Genomic DNA, 17,705 nt, shown 5'->3' on the forward strand with positions numbered 1-17,705 from the left:
CAAACAGAACTACCTGCATGAAGGAGCCCTTATATATGCATGCGTAAGAACTGCACGTGCAGCTGCCATGGGTCTGGACCAGTTAGTATGGCAGTGTGGCATGACCAGTGGGTGTGATCCTGCTGTCCCTCATGTGGGGTGCTAAGTGAGCACACCTTAGATCATTGTACAAGTTCCACATGTTGATTGTCCATCCTTTATCCTTAATCTATTACCCATCAATGTCACTAAGGTGACTCTTAACTAGGGGAAGGCCTCCGAACCGGTAGGTAGGAGATGGTGAAGATGTCCGATATAAATCTCTTTTGTGATCTCTGCCCCTGAAGAGGTCCGAGTAGCATTGCAAGTAAGGATCCTGTTCCAAGAGCTGGAAACAACACAACAAAAGAGACACCTCTCCAAACAAACTGAATTTCAAAAGTGGAGGATAAGCAGAGATGTTTTATTATGTTTTTTTTTTGTATGTTGGAAGCCGGCCCAAGTGGTTGAGGCAACCCAGTCAGATGGGGAGGGATATAAATAGTAGAATTATTATTATTGACTAGAACACCCATATTTTCATCGGAGAACTGTTGGAGGGTATGCGTATGATCTACTTCTTATGGAGCAGGTGGGAAGAATACTAGTACTAGTTGCTTGTCTTTCCTTCTGCCTCCACAAATAAAAGGACTTGTAGGGGAAAGACAAATTGTTTTTGTTTATAAAAGTAGCTCGTTCAGGAGAAGCGGTCTGCAATATTCCCGAGGGAGGCATCCGGGTTCCAGTCAGCTATGGTCTTCCATGGAATTCATCGATGGGTTTTATGAAGCGATGTGTCAAGGAAGTGGGGGGATGCATTGGCTAGATGTATTTCGGGCTGAGGGTCTGGAAAGGAGAACGGGCAGAGGTGTGCAAGGAGAGCGCAGGAGACTCTGGGACACATGAGGGTGGAAAGAGGGACGATCACGGGCTGGGACGTAATGAGAAACACGGACAAAAAAAGCAAAGTGGCGACACCTCTTTTTCGTGCTCAAATGCAGTACTTCAAAAGCGACTTTTCCAAGCGCGGCTGTTCTTCAGAATCCTTATAAAACGCTCCATTCAACCGATTGCATTTGCACGTGTGCCGCAAATTCCGCATCGCTTCCTAAGCCTCTGCGTTTTATAACCCGCGTTTTTTCGCTCGTTTGAAAAAAGGCCGGGCGGCCGCTGAAGCAGGAGCGCGCGCGCGAGAGGAGATTTTGTTTCCCCCTCCACCCCGCCCCATGTCGGATCCGTTTCCTACAGCCCGCCCCTTGGCGAAGAGAGGAAGAAAATAAGATTTGAAAAGTCTGACCGACTTCCTCTATTGCCGACTGCGGCTTGGTCGGTTTGCAATCGAGCGGTTCCGAGGGAGCGGCGTCCTTTGCGCCCCGTGACCCCTAGGAGTCGCTGCAGCGGGAGGCTCGGCGGAGGAGCCGCGATGGCCGGCTGGGGAAGCGAGCAGGCCGTTCCTCCGCCCGTGACGTCAGCAGCCGAGCGCTGAGGCTGAGATTTCAGGGCAGGAGGGGCTGCTGGTCTGAGATCCGGCAACGCGCCTCCTCCAGCGGAGGGCGACTCCCAGTGCAGCCGGGCCTCCGCCCGCCCCCGACGCAGGCGGGCGGGCGGGCGGGTCGCTTAGCCCCCCTGCGCTTTCCCTGCCACTCCTTGCCCGGGGCTGAAGGAGAGACGAGGCGGTCGCCACCCGCCCAACCTGTTCGCAGACAGGTTCTGCCTGCCCAGGACGACCTCCGCGCTCAGGCGTTCCTCTGGGCTGCGCCTGGGAGAGCGGGCAGGCAGGCGCCCCCACAACTGCAGCTCATCCCTTCTGGAAAAGCTGCTGTTAGTTACCCCAGACCATTCATCCCACGGCTTCCTCTCACGCAAGAGTAAAACAACAACAACAAAGTTATCCAAACCTGCAACCTCCAAATCCCATGCATGCTAACAAGGAAAGCAAACTCGCCTTGGAGTGCTGCGCAAATGCGCCTGTTGCTACATTCAAAAGTAGGCCTGGATCTCTCTCCCGTTTTTTTAAAAGTACATTTTAGAGCCGAGCCTCCCTGCAAGGAACTCGGTCCTGAGTGTGTACAGTGTACCTCGCTCTCTCGCCACTCCCCACCCCGCTGTCCCGCATCCCAACAGCCCACTAAGGCTGTTTTAAGTGTCAGTCCGAAGGGTCACACGCTGAACTTCCTAGCGAAGGCGGGATTTGAACCTGGAACTTCGCGGCTGAAGTCAAACGCTCTGTCTCAAGCCATGCATTACTCACTCAAGGGAAAGAAGATAACTTTGGGGCCCCATTCAACATTTGACCATGAAGTCCACTCGGCCTTATGTACCCACCAGACACTATTCCCCCTTGCAAACAGACTGCCCCCCCCCTTTATTAGAAGAAGGTGGTTGGCCCTAATGATCCAGCCTTTTCCAGTAAACGCATCCAGTTTCCTTCCAGCCTCCCTCCCGTCCTGCCTCCGGCAGAAAAACTCCCCCCCACCACCACCCGAGAAAGCGAAGGCGCGGGGTGGGGGGACGACCCTCTTCCTCAGGTCTCCTCCCCCAGAGATGGTCGCGGAAGGAGGAGGCTGTCCATCGGCGAGAAGGGCGGGGGCTGGCGGCTCCTGCTCTCCTTCCTTCCCTCCCTCCTTCTTTCTCTCCCTTTCCAAGTTTCTGCTCCTCCCTCCTTCGCACAAACTTTCCCGTCGCTCTTGCTCGGCGCCCGGCTAGAGCTCCTTTCGGTGCGCGGCGGATTCCTCAGCCAGCCAGCCAGCCAGCCGCGCCTCCCCCCTCTTCCTGCTGCCCTGTCACCTTCTCCCCCCCCCTCACCCAAACGATCCAGAGCCTCAAGCGGCTGCACCGGCGGGACCACCACCCACCCTTCCCCGGACGGAGCACGGAGTAAGTAAGCAAGCAAGCGGGCGGGCGGGCGAGCGCTCCCATCCCGGCCTTGGAAACTCTCCGGGAGAGGAAGGAGAGGATTCGTCTCTATTGCGCCCCCCTTTTTCCACACAGATGTCCCGGGCTGCGGGGGGAGTTTCCCCGCCCCCTGCCCCTTCCCATATTTATCCACCCCCAGACCCAAACCTCGACCCCCCCTTTCTCCCGCCCATGGAATTGGTCACGCTAGGAAGAGAAAAGTTGAAGGGGGTGAGCCCATTTTCTTTCTACCCCCTTGCCCCCCCCCCGGTTTTCAGCCATGCCTTGTTGCGGTTTTCCTCTGGGAAAGAACATTGTATCCACTACTTTATGTCTATGGAGCCTGTCTTGGGCAGCTACTTTTTCCTTGGGGGCAAGTTTCCCTGCTCTCAGGGCTCGCTTTGCTGGGAGCTCCAAACCCTTAAAAGAAAAAGGGAAAACAACAAATCCTACACTGTCCTTTTGGGGGTACACTCAGAGATGCCTGACGTCGAGTCATGGTTCCTGCTCCGTTTCAAGTTTTGAAGTCCGTGGCCTGTAACAGAGCTGGATTAATTTCCTCCTTATATATAGTTATGCTTTGTCCGTCCCAGTTGGTTGTAATCAGAGCCTGTCCGTCTGCCAAAAGGGCTTTCGTGTGTACGATCCAGACTGTATATTGATAACTAGAATGGAGCATATATCTCTGTATAAAAATAGGTTATATAATCTTTCTGGTCTCTCGGGCATCACAGTGTTGCTCTTACGGACGTTGTGAGTTTTTAAAAATCTTATAATATTCATATTATTTATTAACATCCAAGAGGAAGTCTTTTGAAGCAGGATTTGTTCTCCAGTGTGCCTGTATCTATCGCCAGCTTGAACTTAGGCCATAGGGCCGCTGTGTTGACAACTCATGGATTGCACAAACACATTTCCTCAATTAATTACCTTTGTGTGTGTTATGTGCGTAATGCTGTGTTTCTCACTCGTTGGTCACGTGCGTAAAAACAATGCTTTGGTAGATTCGTTGTATGTGTAGATTTATGTTGTATTGCTGAAAGTTACATTTGGAAGTTTATAGTACTGATGTGTGTGTGTGAGAAAGAGAGAAGGGGAGGGTGGGGAGAAGGACGAACAATTTAATTGGGGAGCGGGGAAGGGAGAGGATATGACAACTGTGTTAATATTGAAAACCCAAGATGGGATGGGCTTGACCAGTGTGTTAAATATCCACCCTATATCAGTCATAACAGGGGATCCAGTTCTGGCTGATTAGTTCTGGGCAGCTGACCTACAGTGTTAATGGTTTAACAAAGAAATAGGGAAGCTGTGAGATCAGAGGGCAAAGAACTAAAAAGAGAGGTCTCTTGAGGGTTTCCTATTGTCTGTCATAATCCATGGTATTTTGGTTGTTGCACCAGGGCAGGCGGACTGTGTCAGGCCCTTTCTCCCTTCCATTTAATAGTTTTCTCAATGGCTGCAATCTTTTGGAGGCTGCCACTTGCCTGTTCTTTGTAGAGTTCTTATGGATGTGCAGGGGAACATAAACGAGGGAAACTGGAGAGTTTCTTCTAGGTCATATACATAGCCTCCTGTGAATAAGGCAAAGCTTTATTGAGGAACTCTTGTATATGGGACTTCTAAGAGGGAGGCACTTTGTACTCCAGACCACTTTCTGATGGTGAGGCCTTGCAGGCAGGTTGCTGTTTGGTCATGGCTCTGCAGGGCTGGATGTATGGTTGGTCCTGCAGGCCTAGACATGCAAGAGCTTACACTGTTCAAGGGAATAGCTATCTCGAAAACAGCACCTGGGTTGCACTGTATGCTACTGCACGAAATATAACCTCCCAAATAAAGAGATGCTGCTTTGGGGAGATTGTTCCACCATTGTCTTTTAAGCTGTCTAAGCTGTGAAGTTTGTGCCCTGATGAAACAAAAAGATAATAGGGCTTTTACTTGCTTTTAGGTATGGGGTAGGCGCTTACCTGTCCTGGGAAACTGAGGCAAGGGATTGTGGGCAAGGTTTCAACTTTCCCATGGTGATTGTGAGCAAGACATACAGCCAAATATAATTGCATGTACCCCAATTTCCTCATAAATCAGTGCAAATTTCCTATGGGTGTACTCAAACAGTATACACACTTATCTGGGAGTAAGCCCCACTGAAAACAACAGGAATTTCTTCTGAATAAACGTATTTAGGATTATGCTGTAATATATTGATTTGAGTGAGTGCTTAATAATTGCGATCACAGTTCCAGCGGATATCCTCCAAATGTTTACTAGTAAACTCGGAGTGATATATTTCATTTCCAGAAAGCCATTAGGCTGCTGTGTTGTTCTAGAAATATTATGGTTTATTAGTATGTATTTGTATTATGGAAGCAGAAAAGAGCAATTCTGAGTTTTTACTGGATATCACCCACCCCAAACCTCCTAAGAACAAGCTTGAAGTTCCCTCCCTTTTGTTTCAAAGTAATTACATTTAGCACCAACAACTGCTGTGTTCTGCCTTTGTAGCCCTGCTCTTCAACCTTAGAAGTGTCTGTATATTAACATGCAAGGCAAGATGGTGATTATTGGGTCATTTATAGCTTCTCCATACTTTCTTATTTATATAAGGCTGTAGGTCTAGTCATAAAAGGTCAGTTGGAGACTTCATAATGATATGCATGCCTGTGGGTCTCTGTGTCTCCAGAAATGTTCTTTTTTATGGAGGGTTAACACTAGTGTTGAAACTACACATGTGTTGTGGGGATCTGAAATCCACTGACTTCCCACATTAGCAAGTTTCAAATCCAATTTTGAACCTGAAGAAGTGACTGTAAATCTTACTAAACTTAAGCCCAAACTTCCTACCTTTTGGTAAGAAAACAAACTTTTCAAGCTGTGAAATTCTTGGATGTGAAACCATAATTTCACTACACCATTTTAATTTTGCAGACATATTGGCTTTCATATTATAAGATTTATAGCTTCGGTTAGAAAGTTTTTACATTACTTTACTCAACACATGATTAAAACTTGGAAGTTAAAACGCATTAAAATGCTACTGTAGACAAGTTGCTGTATATTTTGATAGGCGATAGATGGTGTTTGGTAGTTTACATGCCCGCTGCACTATTTAAAATTTATTTCCACTTTATTAATATTCCAGTTACAGAAAGGGAGTCAAATAGCTGCTAGCTTTAATATTTTCAAAGGCAGAATACTTATTGTCTCTCTCCTGCAGAAGAGCAACAAGCTGTAAACCAAAGTACAAATCTTAGTTACAGCTTGCGGTTTGTCTACAGTGAGACAAACCATGAGTCCCCGTTCAGACAATGTGCTAAGCCAAATCCAGTGTTTCCCAACCTTGGGCCTCCAGATGTTTTTGGCCTACAACTCCCATCATCCCTAGCTAGCAAGACCAGTGGTCAGGGATGATGGGAATTGTAGTTCAAAAACAGCTGGAGGCCCAAGGTTGGGAAACACTTAGTTTACACAGTGCATCAGAGGAGGAGGAGCAAAGCGACTGGTTTCTTTGGCAGCCTACATGCTCATGCTAAACCTACTTTCAGGCAGACGTAGGGTTTTGGTCTTAAGCATCCCCAAATGTAAGAGCACAACCATTTTAAACTGCCAGGGACCGTGTGATTTTTGCCTAGAAGTCTGACTTCAAACTGAGCTAGAAGTAATGGCAATTGTCACAATCTGATACATTTTGCGAAACAAGTTTGACAGCTCTTGGTCTAGTTTCCTTGTGAGACCTGTGCTTGTCTTATAGAAACCACCAGTCCTATTGACAGTAACTGACCATCCCTAATTGCACTTTCAGTAGAGAGCAGAGACTGGATGTGCCAAGGATCTGGAGTCTTCTCCCCTACTTTTGCTGTGTTTGGGAATATAGACATGTCAGATGAGAGCTTTCCCCCTTGCTGTTATCTGGCTTGCTTCATATGAGCAAACTCTTGAGTGGGATGCATGATGAATTGATCCTACATGAATGTGATTCATAAAGTGCTGGTTACTAGGTCCTTTTACAGTCTCATTGTAATAACACAGGTCAGAAAAGGCCATCTGCAGATTTGTTCTTCAATGTCTGTAATGTGAAATACTTGGTGTTCCTTTGTGGCAGGGGTTTGCGGACCTGTGACCCTGCAGGTGTGTGTTTGTTTATAAAAATATTTATAGATCACTATTTCATTAAAAAAATATCAATGTGATTTACAATAAAAAATATTTAAGACCAGAAAGTATTTTCTTTAATCATACTACTAGCCTGAGATTTGGGGCCATTATGGCTCCCCTTGCCCGCAGCATACAATTACCAAATGTATATTCCATATTTTAGGTGCATCCTTCATATAATCTAATTCCATGTGTATCTGTGTTACCTTGGACCAGAAGAAATGCTGAGTTCACTGAACCTTAATCGGGGATGCTGAACAGTGATAGGCCTAGATATCGGAGGCAGGTATAGGGCTACCAATGGACTAGGAAAAAACTAGTATTTATTTGCTATATAGGCAAAGTGTAAGGGTAGGCTTCAATAAAAATTAAACAAGAGATTGCCCTCATATTCTGCTTGCGGACTTCCCACAGACATTTGATTGACCACTGTGAAATTAGGATGCTAGTCTAGATGGGCCTTTGGTCTGATCCAGCAGAGTTCTTCTTATGTCAGATTGATTTGCAGACATTAACAGGTGACACTTTTCATAGCACAGAGATAAGCACGTTGCTTGCTCATGTCTACAAGCCATATTACACAAGAGCCAGGACCAGTGAAAAGGTGTGCAACCTTTTCCTGTAATTGACTGGCATGTATGATGTGTATTATGCAAAAAAATATTGTAATACATTTTTAATTGAATAATTCCAATAAAAATAATGTGTTTTGAAAAGTGGCTAACCTTAGGCAAGTAAGGCCATTTAATCTACAGTCTGAATAGTTAATTTCCTCTAGAAACACCATCATTTGACGCAGGTGAGTACATTTGGAAGAATTCGGTTTATGCTTGAGAATGCACCAAGGATGGGGAACTTTTTTGAGCCAGCTTTGACTAGTGAGTGGGACATTTCATCTATCAACCTCTTGATTGGCCCATAGCCCGGACATTCTTCATGCCTGGTCTACATTGACTGGTAGCAGCTCTCCAGGATTTCAAACAGGGGGTCCGCCAGCCTTACTTGGAGATGCCAGGGATTGAATTTGGGATCTACTACATACAACACGGGATGCGAGTGGCGCTGTGGGTTAAACCACAGAGCCTAGGACTTGCTGATCAGAAGGTTGGCGGTTCCAATCCCTGCGACGGGGTGAGCTCCCATTTCTCGGTCCATGCTCCTGCCAACCTAGCAGTTCGAAAGCACGTCAAAGTGCAAGTAGATAAATAGGTACCGCTCCGGCGGGAAGGTGAACGGCGTCTCCGTGCGCTGCTCTGGTTCGCCAGAAGGGGCTTAGTCATGCTGTCCACATGACCCGGAAGCTGCATGCCGGCTCCCTCGGCCAATAAAGCGAGATGAGCGCCGCAACCCCAGAGTCAGTCATGACTGGACCTAATGGTCAGGGGTCCCTTTACCTTTACTTTTACATACAACACAGATACTCTGTCACTGAGCTGTGGCCTGTGGTGCTAGGAGCACTCTAGTTTTCTAACTCTGTTGAGTGGGGACAAAGACATTTGACTCTTTTTCCTGTCAAAATGATTGAATGCACTCACACATGTCCTCTACCTTCTACAGTAATGGACCATGGTGTTACTGTCAGGATTTTGGAGGGGCGTTAGAAGAACCCTTCTGCATCAGCCCAAAGGCCTTTATAGTCCAGCATTTTGTTCCCACTGTGGGCAACCAGATGCCTATGGGAAACCCACAGGCAGTTCCTGCATGCACTCAAGATGGTCAGCCTTATAATTTAACACTCACCTCGTTACCCAGGGCAAGCCATTGTTGCCCTTAAGTTAAAAAAAGAAAACGCTCCCAAGGCAGCTGAGAACCGCAACAATAAACAATATTAAGAGCAAAATAACCCCTGCCAGGCTTAATTTGGCATGTGCACCAGAGGTTCCCTATGTCTGCAGTATGATGCACAATCGTATACAGCCTTGTGCTATCAAATGAGGGGCACTGTAGGATGAGAGAAATTAGATATACATGATGAAATATCTAACAGTTTGAGCTTTGTGCATTTACTCAGAAGTAAGTCCTGTGAAATGCGATGGGTAAGTCTGATGATATTGCCTCCTAATGGTGCAACACTGGGCAACAGAATAAATGTCATGAGTAAATGTTGTGCAGGGATGTAGTATGAAGGAAAATAAATTACTGTTGTTGCTATCTGGAGATCCCAGCCTCTTCAACCAAAATGTATAGGTTTGTTTGTTCATTGTTTGTTTGTTACTACTACTACTTCTACTTTATTATTTCTACCCAGCCCATTTGGCTGGGTTTCCCCAGCCACTCTGGGTGGCTTACAGCATATATAAAAACATAATAAAACATCAAATGTTAAAAACTTCCCGATACAGGGTTGCCTTCAGATGTCTTCTAAAATTTGTGTAGTTCTTTATCTCCTTGACATCTGAAAGGAGGGCGTTCCACAGGGAGGGCGCTGCTGCTGAGAAGGTCCTACCTTATGACATTTGTATGCTATCCAGTAAGACAAAGTTCTGCACAACATCAAATGATTAAGTAAAAAACCACTTTAATACAAAGGAAAACACGAAACCATTAAAGGGCAGAAACTACATAAATACAACAGAACAGAACTCATCACCCCCATCTTCCAATTAGAAATGGGTTAAAAAATTAGATCCAGATTACCAAAGTTACTTAAAAGGTCCGGGTGAACATAAAGGCCTACAACTGGTGGTGAAAATACCACAAATCTGGTGCTAAAAAAGCTTCCCTGTGAAGATTCTGTAATTAGAGATAGATAAAACTTTTATTATTTATACCTCACCCATCTGGCTGGGTTGCCTCAGCCCCTCTGGGCTGGGAAAAGGCCCCCTCTCTGGTGATTGCAGGTCTCACTTCATTTGCCGTTGGCACCTGGATTAGACCTTTTGAAGTTTTGGTGGATGCGCATGGGAGGTGATGGTCTTACAGTTAGCCTGATCCCAAGGTGTTGGGGGCTTTGAAGGTAAAAGCCAGCACTTTAAATTGGACTCAGAAGCTGACAAGGGGCCAGTTTAGCTGACAAGGCACAAGTGTAATACAGTCAAGGCAGTCCAGTCCCTGTTAATGATTTTGCGGCCATGTTCTGGACGAACTGCATTTTTAAAGACAGCACTGTGTTGCAATAACTTATGAACAGGCTTACAAGAGTATGGGTAATTTTGGCCAAGTGATCTCCCTCCAGGTACGATCACAGTTGGATATAAACAGAAACTGCCGAGATCACTGGAGCCTCTAATGGCAATGTTGGATTAATAAGTACCTACAGACTATGAGCCTGATCCTTTGGGAAGAGTGCGACTCCATCTAGAGCAAGCTGAACACCATTCACCTGGGTGGATGAACCACCAGCCAACGATACCTCCATCTTGTCTGGATCAAGTTGACCTTCATCCAGTCCATTACCATGCTTAAACACTAGTTCTGGACAACCACAGCCCCACCTGTCTGATGAGAACTAGAGATAAAGCTGGGTATCAGCAGTGTATGGGTGACGCTTCAGACAAGATCTCCTGATGACCACTCCCAGTAGCTTTGCGTAGATGTTAAACATAATGGGAGGACAAGTTGAACTCTGTGGAACCCCAGCACTCTCCAGTGAAAATAATTAAGGCAAAATATTGGCTCTCTTTTTTTAAAAAAGCACTGAATTAAGACTAAGATTTTCATGAACACCTGGCAGTAATCTAAATCCACCCCCATACAAGTCATTGGTGAAGTTCAGCTAGGTGATGTCAGTGCTAAGTTATTTAGATTTTCCTCCTTTGGGTGACATGAACAGGATGCTCTACTGGGTCTTGTTTTTAATCCAGATCTCCAGAATACATATCTACTTACTGCCACATTGGGCCACAAACACTGCTTGTATGTGACACAGGTCATTATAACTTTAGGTCTCTGCCGAAACATGCTAGAACATGATTAAAACACTTAAAAATGTTATATAATAATATTAATAATAATAATAGAAAAACTCCAATAACAACAAGGGCTGAAACACTTAGTTGATTTATGGGTTAATCAGTTAACATAATTTAATTGATTCAGAAGGTGTCTTAAATTACTTGGGCAGCAGCTTTAGATACACCGTAGATATAGCAAATGTTTTCAGGAGGTATGCCCCATATGACACATGTTGCAACATGTGTACGTAATCTAAAAACAGGGCTATTGTGTTCTTATGCAAAGTTAAGCAGGTTAAATCCATCTATAAAGATTCCCCTAGTTGTGTGATATTGCTTGTAAGATATTAATGGCAGGCGGGAACATACTAGGCAGTGTTTGTGTTTGCCTGTGCATAGATCAGTCTTCCCTATCCTGGTATCTTCCAGATGTTTTGGCATACAACTCCCATCAACCCTTACCCTTAACCTTGGTAAGGGAAGTTGCAGCCCAAAACAACCAGGGTTGTTTGGAGGGCATCAGGTTGGGCAAGTCGGTCCTAGACAATGGACTAGTCTGGATATAACACAAACCATAATTTAGTGTTGTGAGAATGAGCCTTCCCCAGGGCTCATGCACCCCCCCCCCTCTAAAGAGGAGTTTGGAAGCTTTCATTTCTGTAGATTAACTGCAGCTTCTTGCATTGTCTAAACCTGCAAAAACGGTGGTTATCTTAACAATGTTGAGTTGAAACAAGCCCACTTCAAACCATAACTGGCTGGCTTCTTTTTACTACTCATAGTTAACTCTCACAGCAGTTTAGGGTTCAGACAAGACATTAAACTGCTGTTAATGTGAAACAGAAAAGAAGAGGGAGTGTGAGAACTTGAGACAAAGCCTCTTTTTGTGTCTGAATGCAACCATTGATGTTAACCATTTTGCCACCCGTGGTAGAAGGAATATTTTGTTTTAAACTTGCTTATATGGATTTTACCACATGGTGTTATGCATTTTTTAATTGTAAATCACTTTGATATTCATCATTGCAATGCTTTAAATGAGGTGAATGTCATGCAGCACAACTATCATGTTTGTATCATCCAACACTAAGAGACTAGCTATGCAATTTTAAAAATGATGATATTGCAATCCATTCCTTGTTGTCAATCTGATTAAACTGTCTGAGGTTGAAAATATTTCCCCAAGCTCAAGGGACCCAGTTGTTATTTCCATAAATTTACCCCCTCCAAGAAAAAACAAGTTTTGATACCAACCCTCACATGTTTCTAGTGGTGTATTTCAACATCCGCCTGGTAGCCATAGGTGACAAAGAGCTGCAGACGTGCACGTGAGCATGGATGGATGGAAGATGGATGGAGCCTGTCATCCCTCTGTGACCAGCACAGAAACCTAAGAGGAGCACCCACATAGAAGTGGGCTCCTGTTGCAGGCGGGACAGAGCCCTTAATGGCTTAATCCCTCCTGGGCAAGCCTCCAGCCTCTATTTAATTTGGAGAAAGGCTCCATAGCTCAAGTCTGAGGTTCATTCTCCGGCATCTACAGGAATGTCTGGGGAAGACTTCTGCCCGAAGCCCTGATGATCTGCTGCTAGTCACTATGCACAACACTGAACTAGATGGATCAGTGGGTCTGATTTGGTGTAAGGCAGCTTCCTGGTTTGCTTCCTAATTCTGACCGCTAGTGTTGAGAGGTATTTCAATAAAGCCATTAGGCGGCTGCAAAGCATTCATGTTTTTTTTTAAAAATAAAAAATGGGTATTGTCAGCATGTGTCATCACTTCATTTTTCAGCCTCCTTCCCCCAAACCTTTTATTGAATAGAGGGAATATAAAGGGAATATGATACTGGTACATGGGAAATATTAATGCCTACCTTTTCCATGGGGTGAACTCTGTACTTGCATTCCACCTTCAAGCTTATGAAAACTTTTGTTACTCCCAGGATTACTTTTCTTCAAAGCTTGTAATAAGTTTTATTCACATTCTTACAACTATTGGGTGAGGCACGATGTCGCGGTGTAACTGCTCTTTGCATTAAGTTTTATTAACTGTAGAATAGTAAATTCATAATTTCTATCAGTTTGATAGATTTTACAAAAGTATTTCTTGGTGCCTTACAGTTGTGGTGTATCTGTTTGGGTGGGGAGGGGGGTGAGGCACCACAGGCTTGCGCCATCCGTTTGAATGAACTGATCCTCATATGAAATGAGGATATAATATAAATGGTGTGTGTGTTTCTGCTTGATGCAGAGCGACTGGGCTGCATATGCTTTGGAAATGCACCTTCTGATTGCTTGGTTTTTTATCCTCAGCACTTGACACAGTACCTTCTAAAGGAGTTACTTGCTCTTTTGTTTCTGGCATAGGACTTGTGGACTTTCTGGCATAGGACAGCTGCAGTGACATCCCCAAGGACTTCAGAGGCTTGCTGCCTCATTGCAGAGGAAACTACCTAGGAGGAGCAGGGATAGAGATGTTAAAACAGGCTTGGTTCTCATTAGAATTCTCATATTTAGGACTGGACAATCTGCAGTGGAAATAGAGGAGGAGCCCACCCTAGTTTAGCCTCTTCCATCCCATCGCTAAACAAACTCAAAAACAGTCTCCTTCTGCCCAGCCCAAAACAGCTCCACCGGCCTCTGCCTGAGGAGCGAGGTGCCTATGAGCAGCTTCCCATTGCACCTATGAGCTCCCCATTGGCAGTAGCCCACAGAAAATCCTAAATTGGGGCATTCTAGGGGTAGGGAGGGGTTGACTCAGGATCCACTGTTGTCACTTGACAGTATTGGGATTTACCTGTGTGTGATTGCTACAGAGTCTATAAAGCAGGCCTTGCCTGCCCTCTCCCCACCTTCTGCTACAGCTGCCATGAGCACTCGGGCCATGGATTCGGCAGTGGAAACGCTGTTCTGCCCGGCCCTGCTGCTGTCTGGCTCAGTTTGGATTGCTCTGCCATGTAGCATCTCTTAATATCTTCAAAGATTTCCAGTCACCCATCAATTAACAGTGTTCTTTATGCGTGTTATAACAGAAGCATAGGAAATATGCTTCTGATATAACACGACAGGAAATGGCCAGCCCCTAAAATGTGCATGTAAGAATGAATGTGTGTGTAGAGTATATTTGTGTGTGCATATGAGCATACAGTGATACCTTGGTTCTTGAACATAATCTGTTCCGGAAGTCCGTTTGACTCCTGGAACTGTTCAAAAACCAAGGTGTAGCTTCCAATTGGCTGCAGGAGCTTCCTGCACTCACTCAGAAGCCGCGTTGGAAGTTTGGCTTCCGAAAAACGTTAGCAAACCGGAACACCTGCTTCCGGGTTTGCGGTGTTTGGGATCTGATTTGTTTGGCTACTAAGACGTTTGAGATCCAAGGTACGACTGTAAATGGTGGGTGCTCGGTATGTGAAGTGGTGAGTGGGGTGTGTGTGACCCTGCCCATTACCAGCTCTGATCCTGTCCACATTTCCCATAACCACTTTTATTTTGGACCCGTCCACCTTTGGCATGCAGCTCTTGGAAGGCTGGCCATGAAGGAACGTGACTCTTTGTTTGACATCGGTTCCACACTCCTGCTATAAGCTATAGAAAGTGACACTAGAGTAACGTCTCTCCTCTGGCATCCAGATTTGATTTGTAATCTCTCCATTTTACACTGCAAGAGTGGAAAAGCACAATGTGTCTGCATGCAAGTGAATGAAGCAGTGTGTGCATTCAGCTGAGTGCTGACTTTAGGTTGGGAGAAGGCTGAGGAGGTGGTAGAGGTGGCAATGTAATTAAATTTACTGTTACTGCCTCAGAGGTATATTTTGTACAGGACAGTGTCTGCTGTGCTGTTTGAACATGAATGTGTGCCAATTTAGACACATTTAGATATCAAATGAAGTTTATTGTGTATCTTATGCAGGTGTTCTGCTGTTTGTATGCATCAGGGTAACTTGCATGTACCGTGCAATAATTATTTTAGAAATCTGGATGATCGTCATCCATTTGATCTTTCTTTGTGAAATTAGCAGCTATCAATCCCATCCCTTGTCTAAAATCATAGTGCAGGATAGTTGTAAGTCTCCCAGCAATCTTCAGCTTGGGGATATTACCAGTGGTCTACATTGCAGGATTGTCATAAGCCACTACGTTTGTTCTCTCCTCCAACTGGTCCGCAATATTGATGTTTGGAACTACATCACGGAAGTGCCATTCATCAATTGGCCTCAAATACATGGGTGACGGGGCTGCACTTCATTGCAAGGTTGCTGTAAGCCACCTCTCATAGCCTTGGGGAAACACACCCCTCCCATGACTATGGCCTCATTCTCTACAATACAGGGCTATCAACGCTAGATAGTTTCTGTGTTCCTTCTTGATGCAGGACACATTGTTAAGGTCTTCAACAAGAATTGAATTTGAATTTGAAGATCTGAGTTTGAAAGAAGCTTTAGCTTCTGGTTTTTGGAGGTGGTGTGAGTGCAGTGCTGCGAAATCGCTTTAAAAATGCAATTCTGAATTTCACTGTGGTCTCAAGTGAGCCCCTGTTGTTTTTATTACTCTAGTGAGAAGTAGCCATGGTGTCAAAAGTAAGCCGGGAAAGCTGGCTTTCTGACCAACCTGGGGAACTTGTGCTCTTTCACATATTGTTGGACTCCCAACTCCCAGCATGGAAATGGAGGGAGTTGTAGTCCAATAACACATGGGCACCCTTCCCCCAATAGTTGTGGTATTGTTTGTTGCCTTAATCAATTCTCCATCAAGATAGGCTCATGGGTTAATATCTGCCTACTTATTTAATTTTTCAGTCTTTCAATCATTCAGTGACAGAGAGTAATGGTTCGTAAAATCAGTTCAATATATAAGCAGGTTTGACAATCCGCTGCATCTTTCGATCCATTGGCTTCAGCTGGTTCCCATGTCTATGTAGTTTGCAGCTGATTGGAAGAGGCCAAGCTAAGAATTGGTCTCTGTGCTGTAAATGTGCTTATGTTCCTAATAGAAGGTGCCATGGCAGAGGAGCCAATTTATGGATTACTGTAACATGAACAATTTTAAGTTTTTAGTAAGGAGTCCTCGTTTGATTACTGTGCATACATTCTAGAATTACCCCTGAAGTTTCAGAGCATCTTTACCTATTGTGTTTTTTTAACACCATGATAATATTATTCTAGGATTTTATTTTAATGGCATGCATATATTTTTGTGTCACGCTTCACATGCCATGATAAACTCTGGTTGCCCTAGACAGTTACATTTGTAGGAATAGTGTGATATATGAAGGAATACTCATTTAACAGATGGAAATTATTTCTGGCTAACATCCAGGTCTGCTTTGGTAGCGAGTCCAAGTGTTGTGGTAGTGGGTTAATGAAAAGTCACAATTCAGTTTTATATATTCCTTGTCTGAGTTCTACTGAACCCTTGGGCAATTTATTTGTAATTTTGCCATTCCACACCCCCCCCCGGTCGCTTAGCTCTAATAAGCTGCTTTTTCATAAACTGGTTGTTCTTTAGATACATTCCCTAAACTGTTTTAGTGCAGCTGCTTCTCAACATTTTTATTGATCACATTGTAGATATTGAGGATCTCTGTCCAACCTAGAGTTTTCAGTCTGCGGTATGTGTGTTTGAGCATGTTTTCTGGAGCCAAACACATATGCCATACTTTTCTCAGTTACAAACCATAAAAATGTCCTCCAAGTAGTCAATTACCTGCAGTAAATAACTTTTGTTGCCTTACAGTAGTTATTTGGCGAGTATACCATTGGCTGTATGGATGTAGAATAACACGTATGCACAATCAACTGGCTTCAGTGATCTTTGATAGTGTGTTTTAGGTTTCTGATGGTCTGACCCACTCTTCACCTGAGTCTTTCTTTGCTTAAAACCAGGGCTTTTTTCAGCAGGAACTCACCAGAACTCAGTTCCAGCACCTTGCAGGTGGGGTGGCTTTGCCATTATAAGAGAACAAGGGAAACGTTCATTGTGAGTTCCGGCACCTCTTTTTCTAGAAAAATAGCACTGCTTAAAACCATTCTTTGTTCAATGTCTATATTTTGTTGCGTCTCATATTTCTTTATTTGGCTACAAAGTAGTTTTGAAATGTAAGCAGTGGGTGGTTTTTGTTTTTGTTCTGGTATAGAAAAGTTTTGCATATAATCAGTTTATTTTGCTGAATATGGGCACTTGTCAGTAAAAACTCTGATTGAATACATACAGTTTCAGGGCCAAAATAGTTCAGTCTTGGTGCAGAGCTGCTCATGGGCATAGCCAGGATTTAGTTGTGGGGGCAGGCTGGGGCAGAACTGAGTTATGTGCCACAAAATTGGTCAGTTAGTTGTACAGACAAACATTGGATCCCAAACATCTCCGTTTTGGAACATTTTGGCTCCTGAACGTCGAAACCCTGGAAGTAAATGGTCCGGTTTTCGAACATTTTTCGGAAGCCAAACGTCTGACGCGGCTTCTGCTTGAGTGCAGGAAGCTCCTGCAACCACTCGGAAGTCATGCCTCGGTTGTCGAGCATTTCGGAAGCCAAATGGGCTTCCGGAACAGATTACATTCAACAACCAAGGTTTCACTGTATTTTTATTTATTTACTTAATGGGGGGGTAGCTGCCCCCTGCTGGCTATGCCCATGGAGCAGCTTCATGAGTGTCATGAATTGTTTGAACATTTTAAAGAGCAAACACAAATACAGAAACCCAGTCAATCAATTCTTAACTCTTAAGGAAAATGTGCACCCATTTCTCTTCCT

General features: G+C 44.7%; 1 protein-coding gene across 6 annotated transcripts in view; it reads left to right on the forward strand.

The window, feature by feature from the left end:
* The first annotated feature begins 2,594 nt into the window (after window positions 1-2,594).
* TEAD3 (TEA domain transcription factor 3) overlaps window positions 2,595-17,705 on the forward strand; it is a 90,652-nt gene continuing 75,541 nt past the window's right edge. For 2 of the 6 annotated variants that reach the window (XM_081915958.1, XM_081915960.1), the window contains exon 1: window positions 2,597-2,895. The gene's annotated coding sequence lies outside the window, so the exon portion shown is untranslated. Of the gene's footprint in view, window positions 2,896-17,705 lie in introns of all 6 variants that reach the window. The other 4 variants (XM_081915959.1, XM_081915962.1, XM_081915957.1 and 1 more) reach the window with 3 other exon arrangements.

Source organism: Podarcis melisellensis (genome assembly GCF_964234715.1).
Source record: "Podarcis melisellensis genome assembly, chromosome: 6".
NCBI classification, from domain to species: Eukaryota; Metazoa; Chordata; class Lepidosauria; order Squamata; family Lacertidae; genus Podarcis; species Podarcis melisellensis.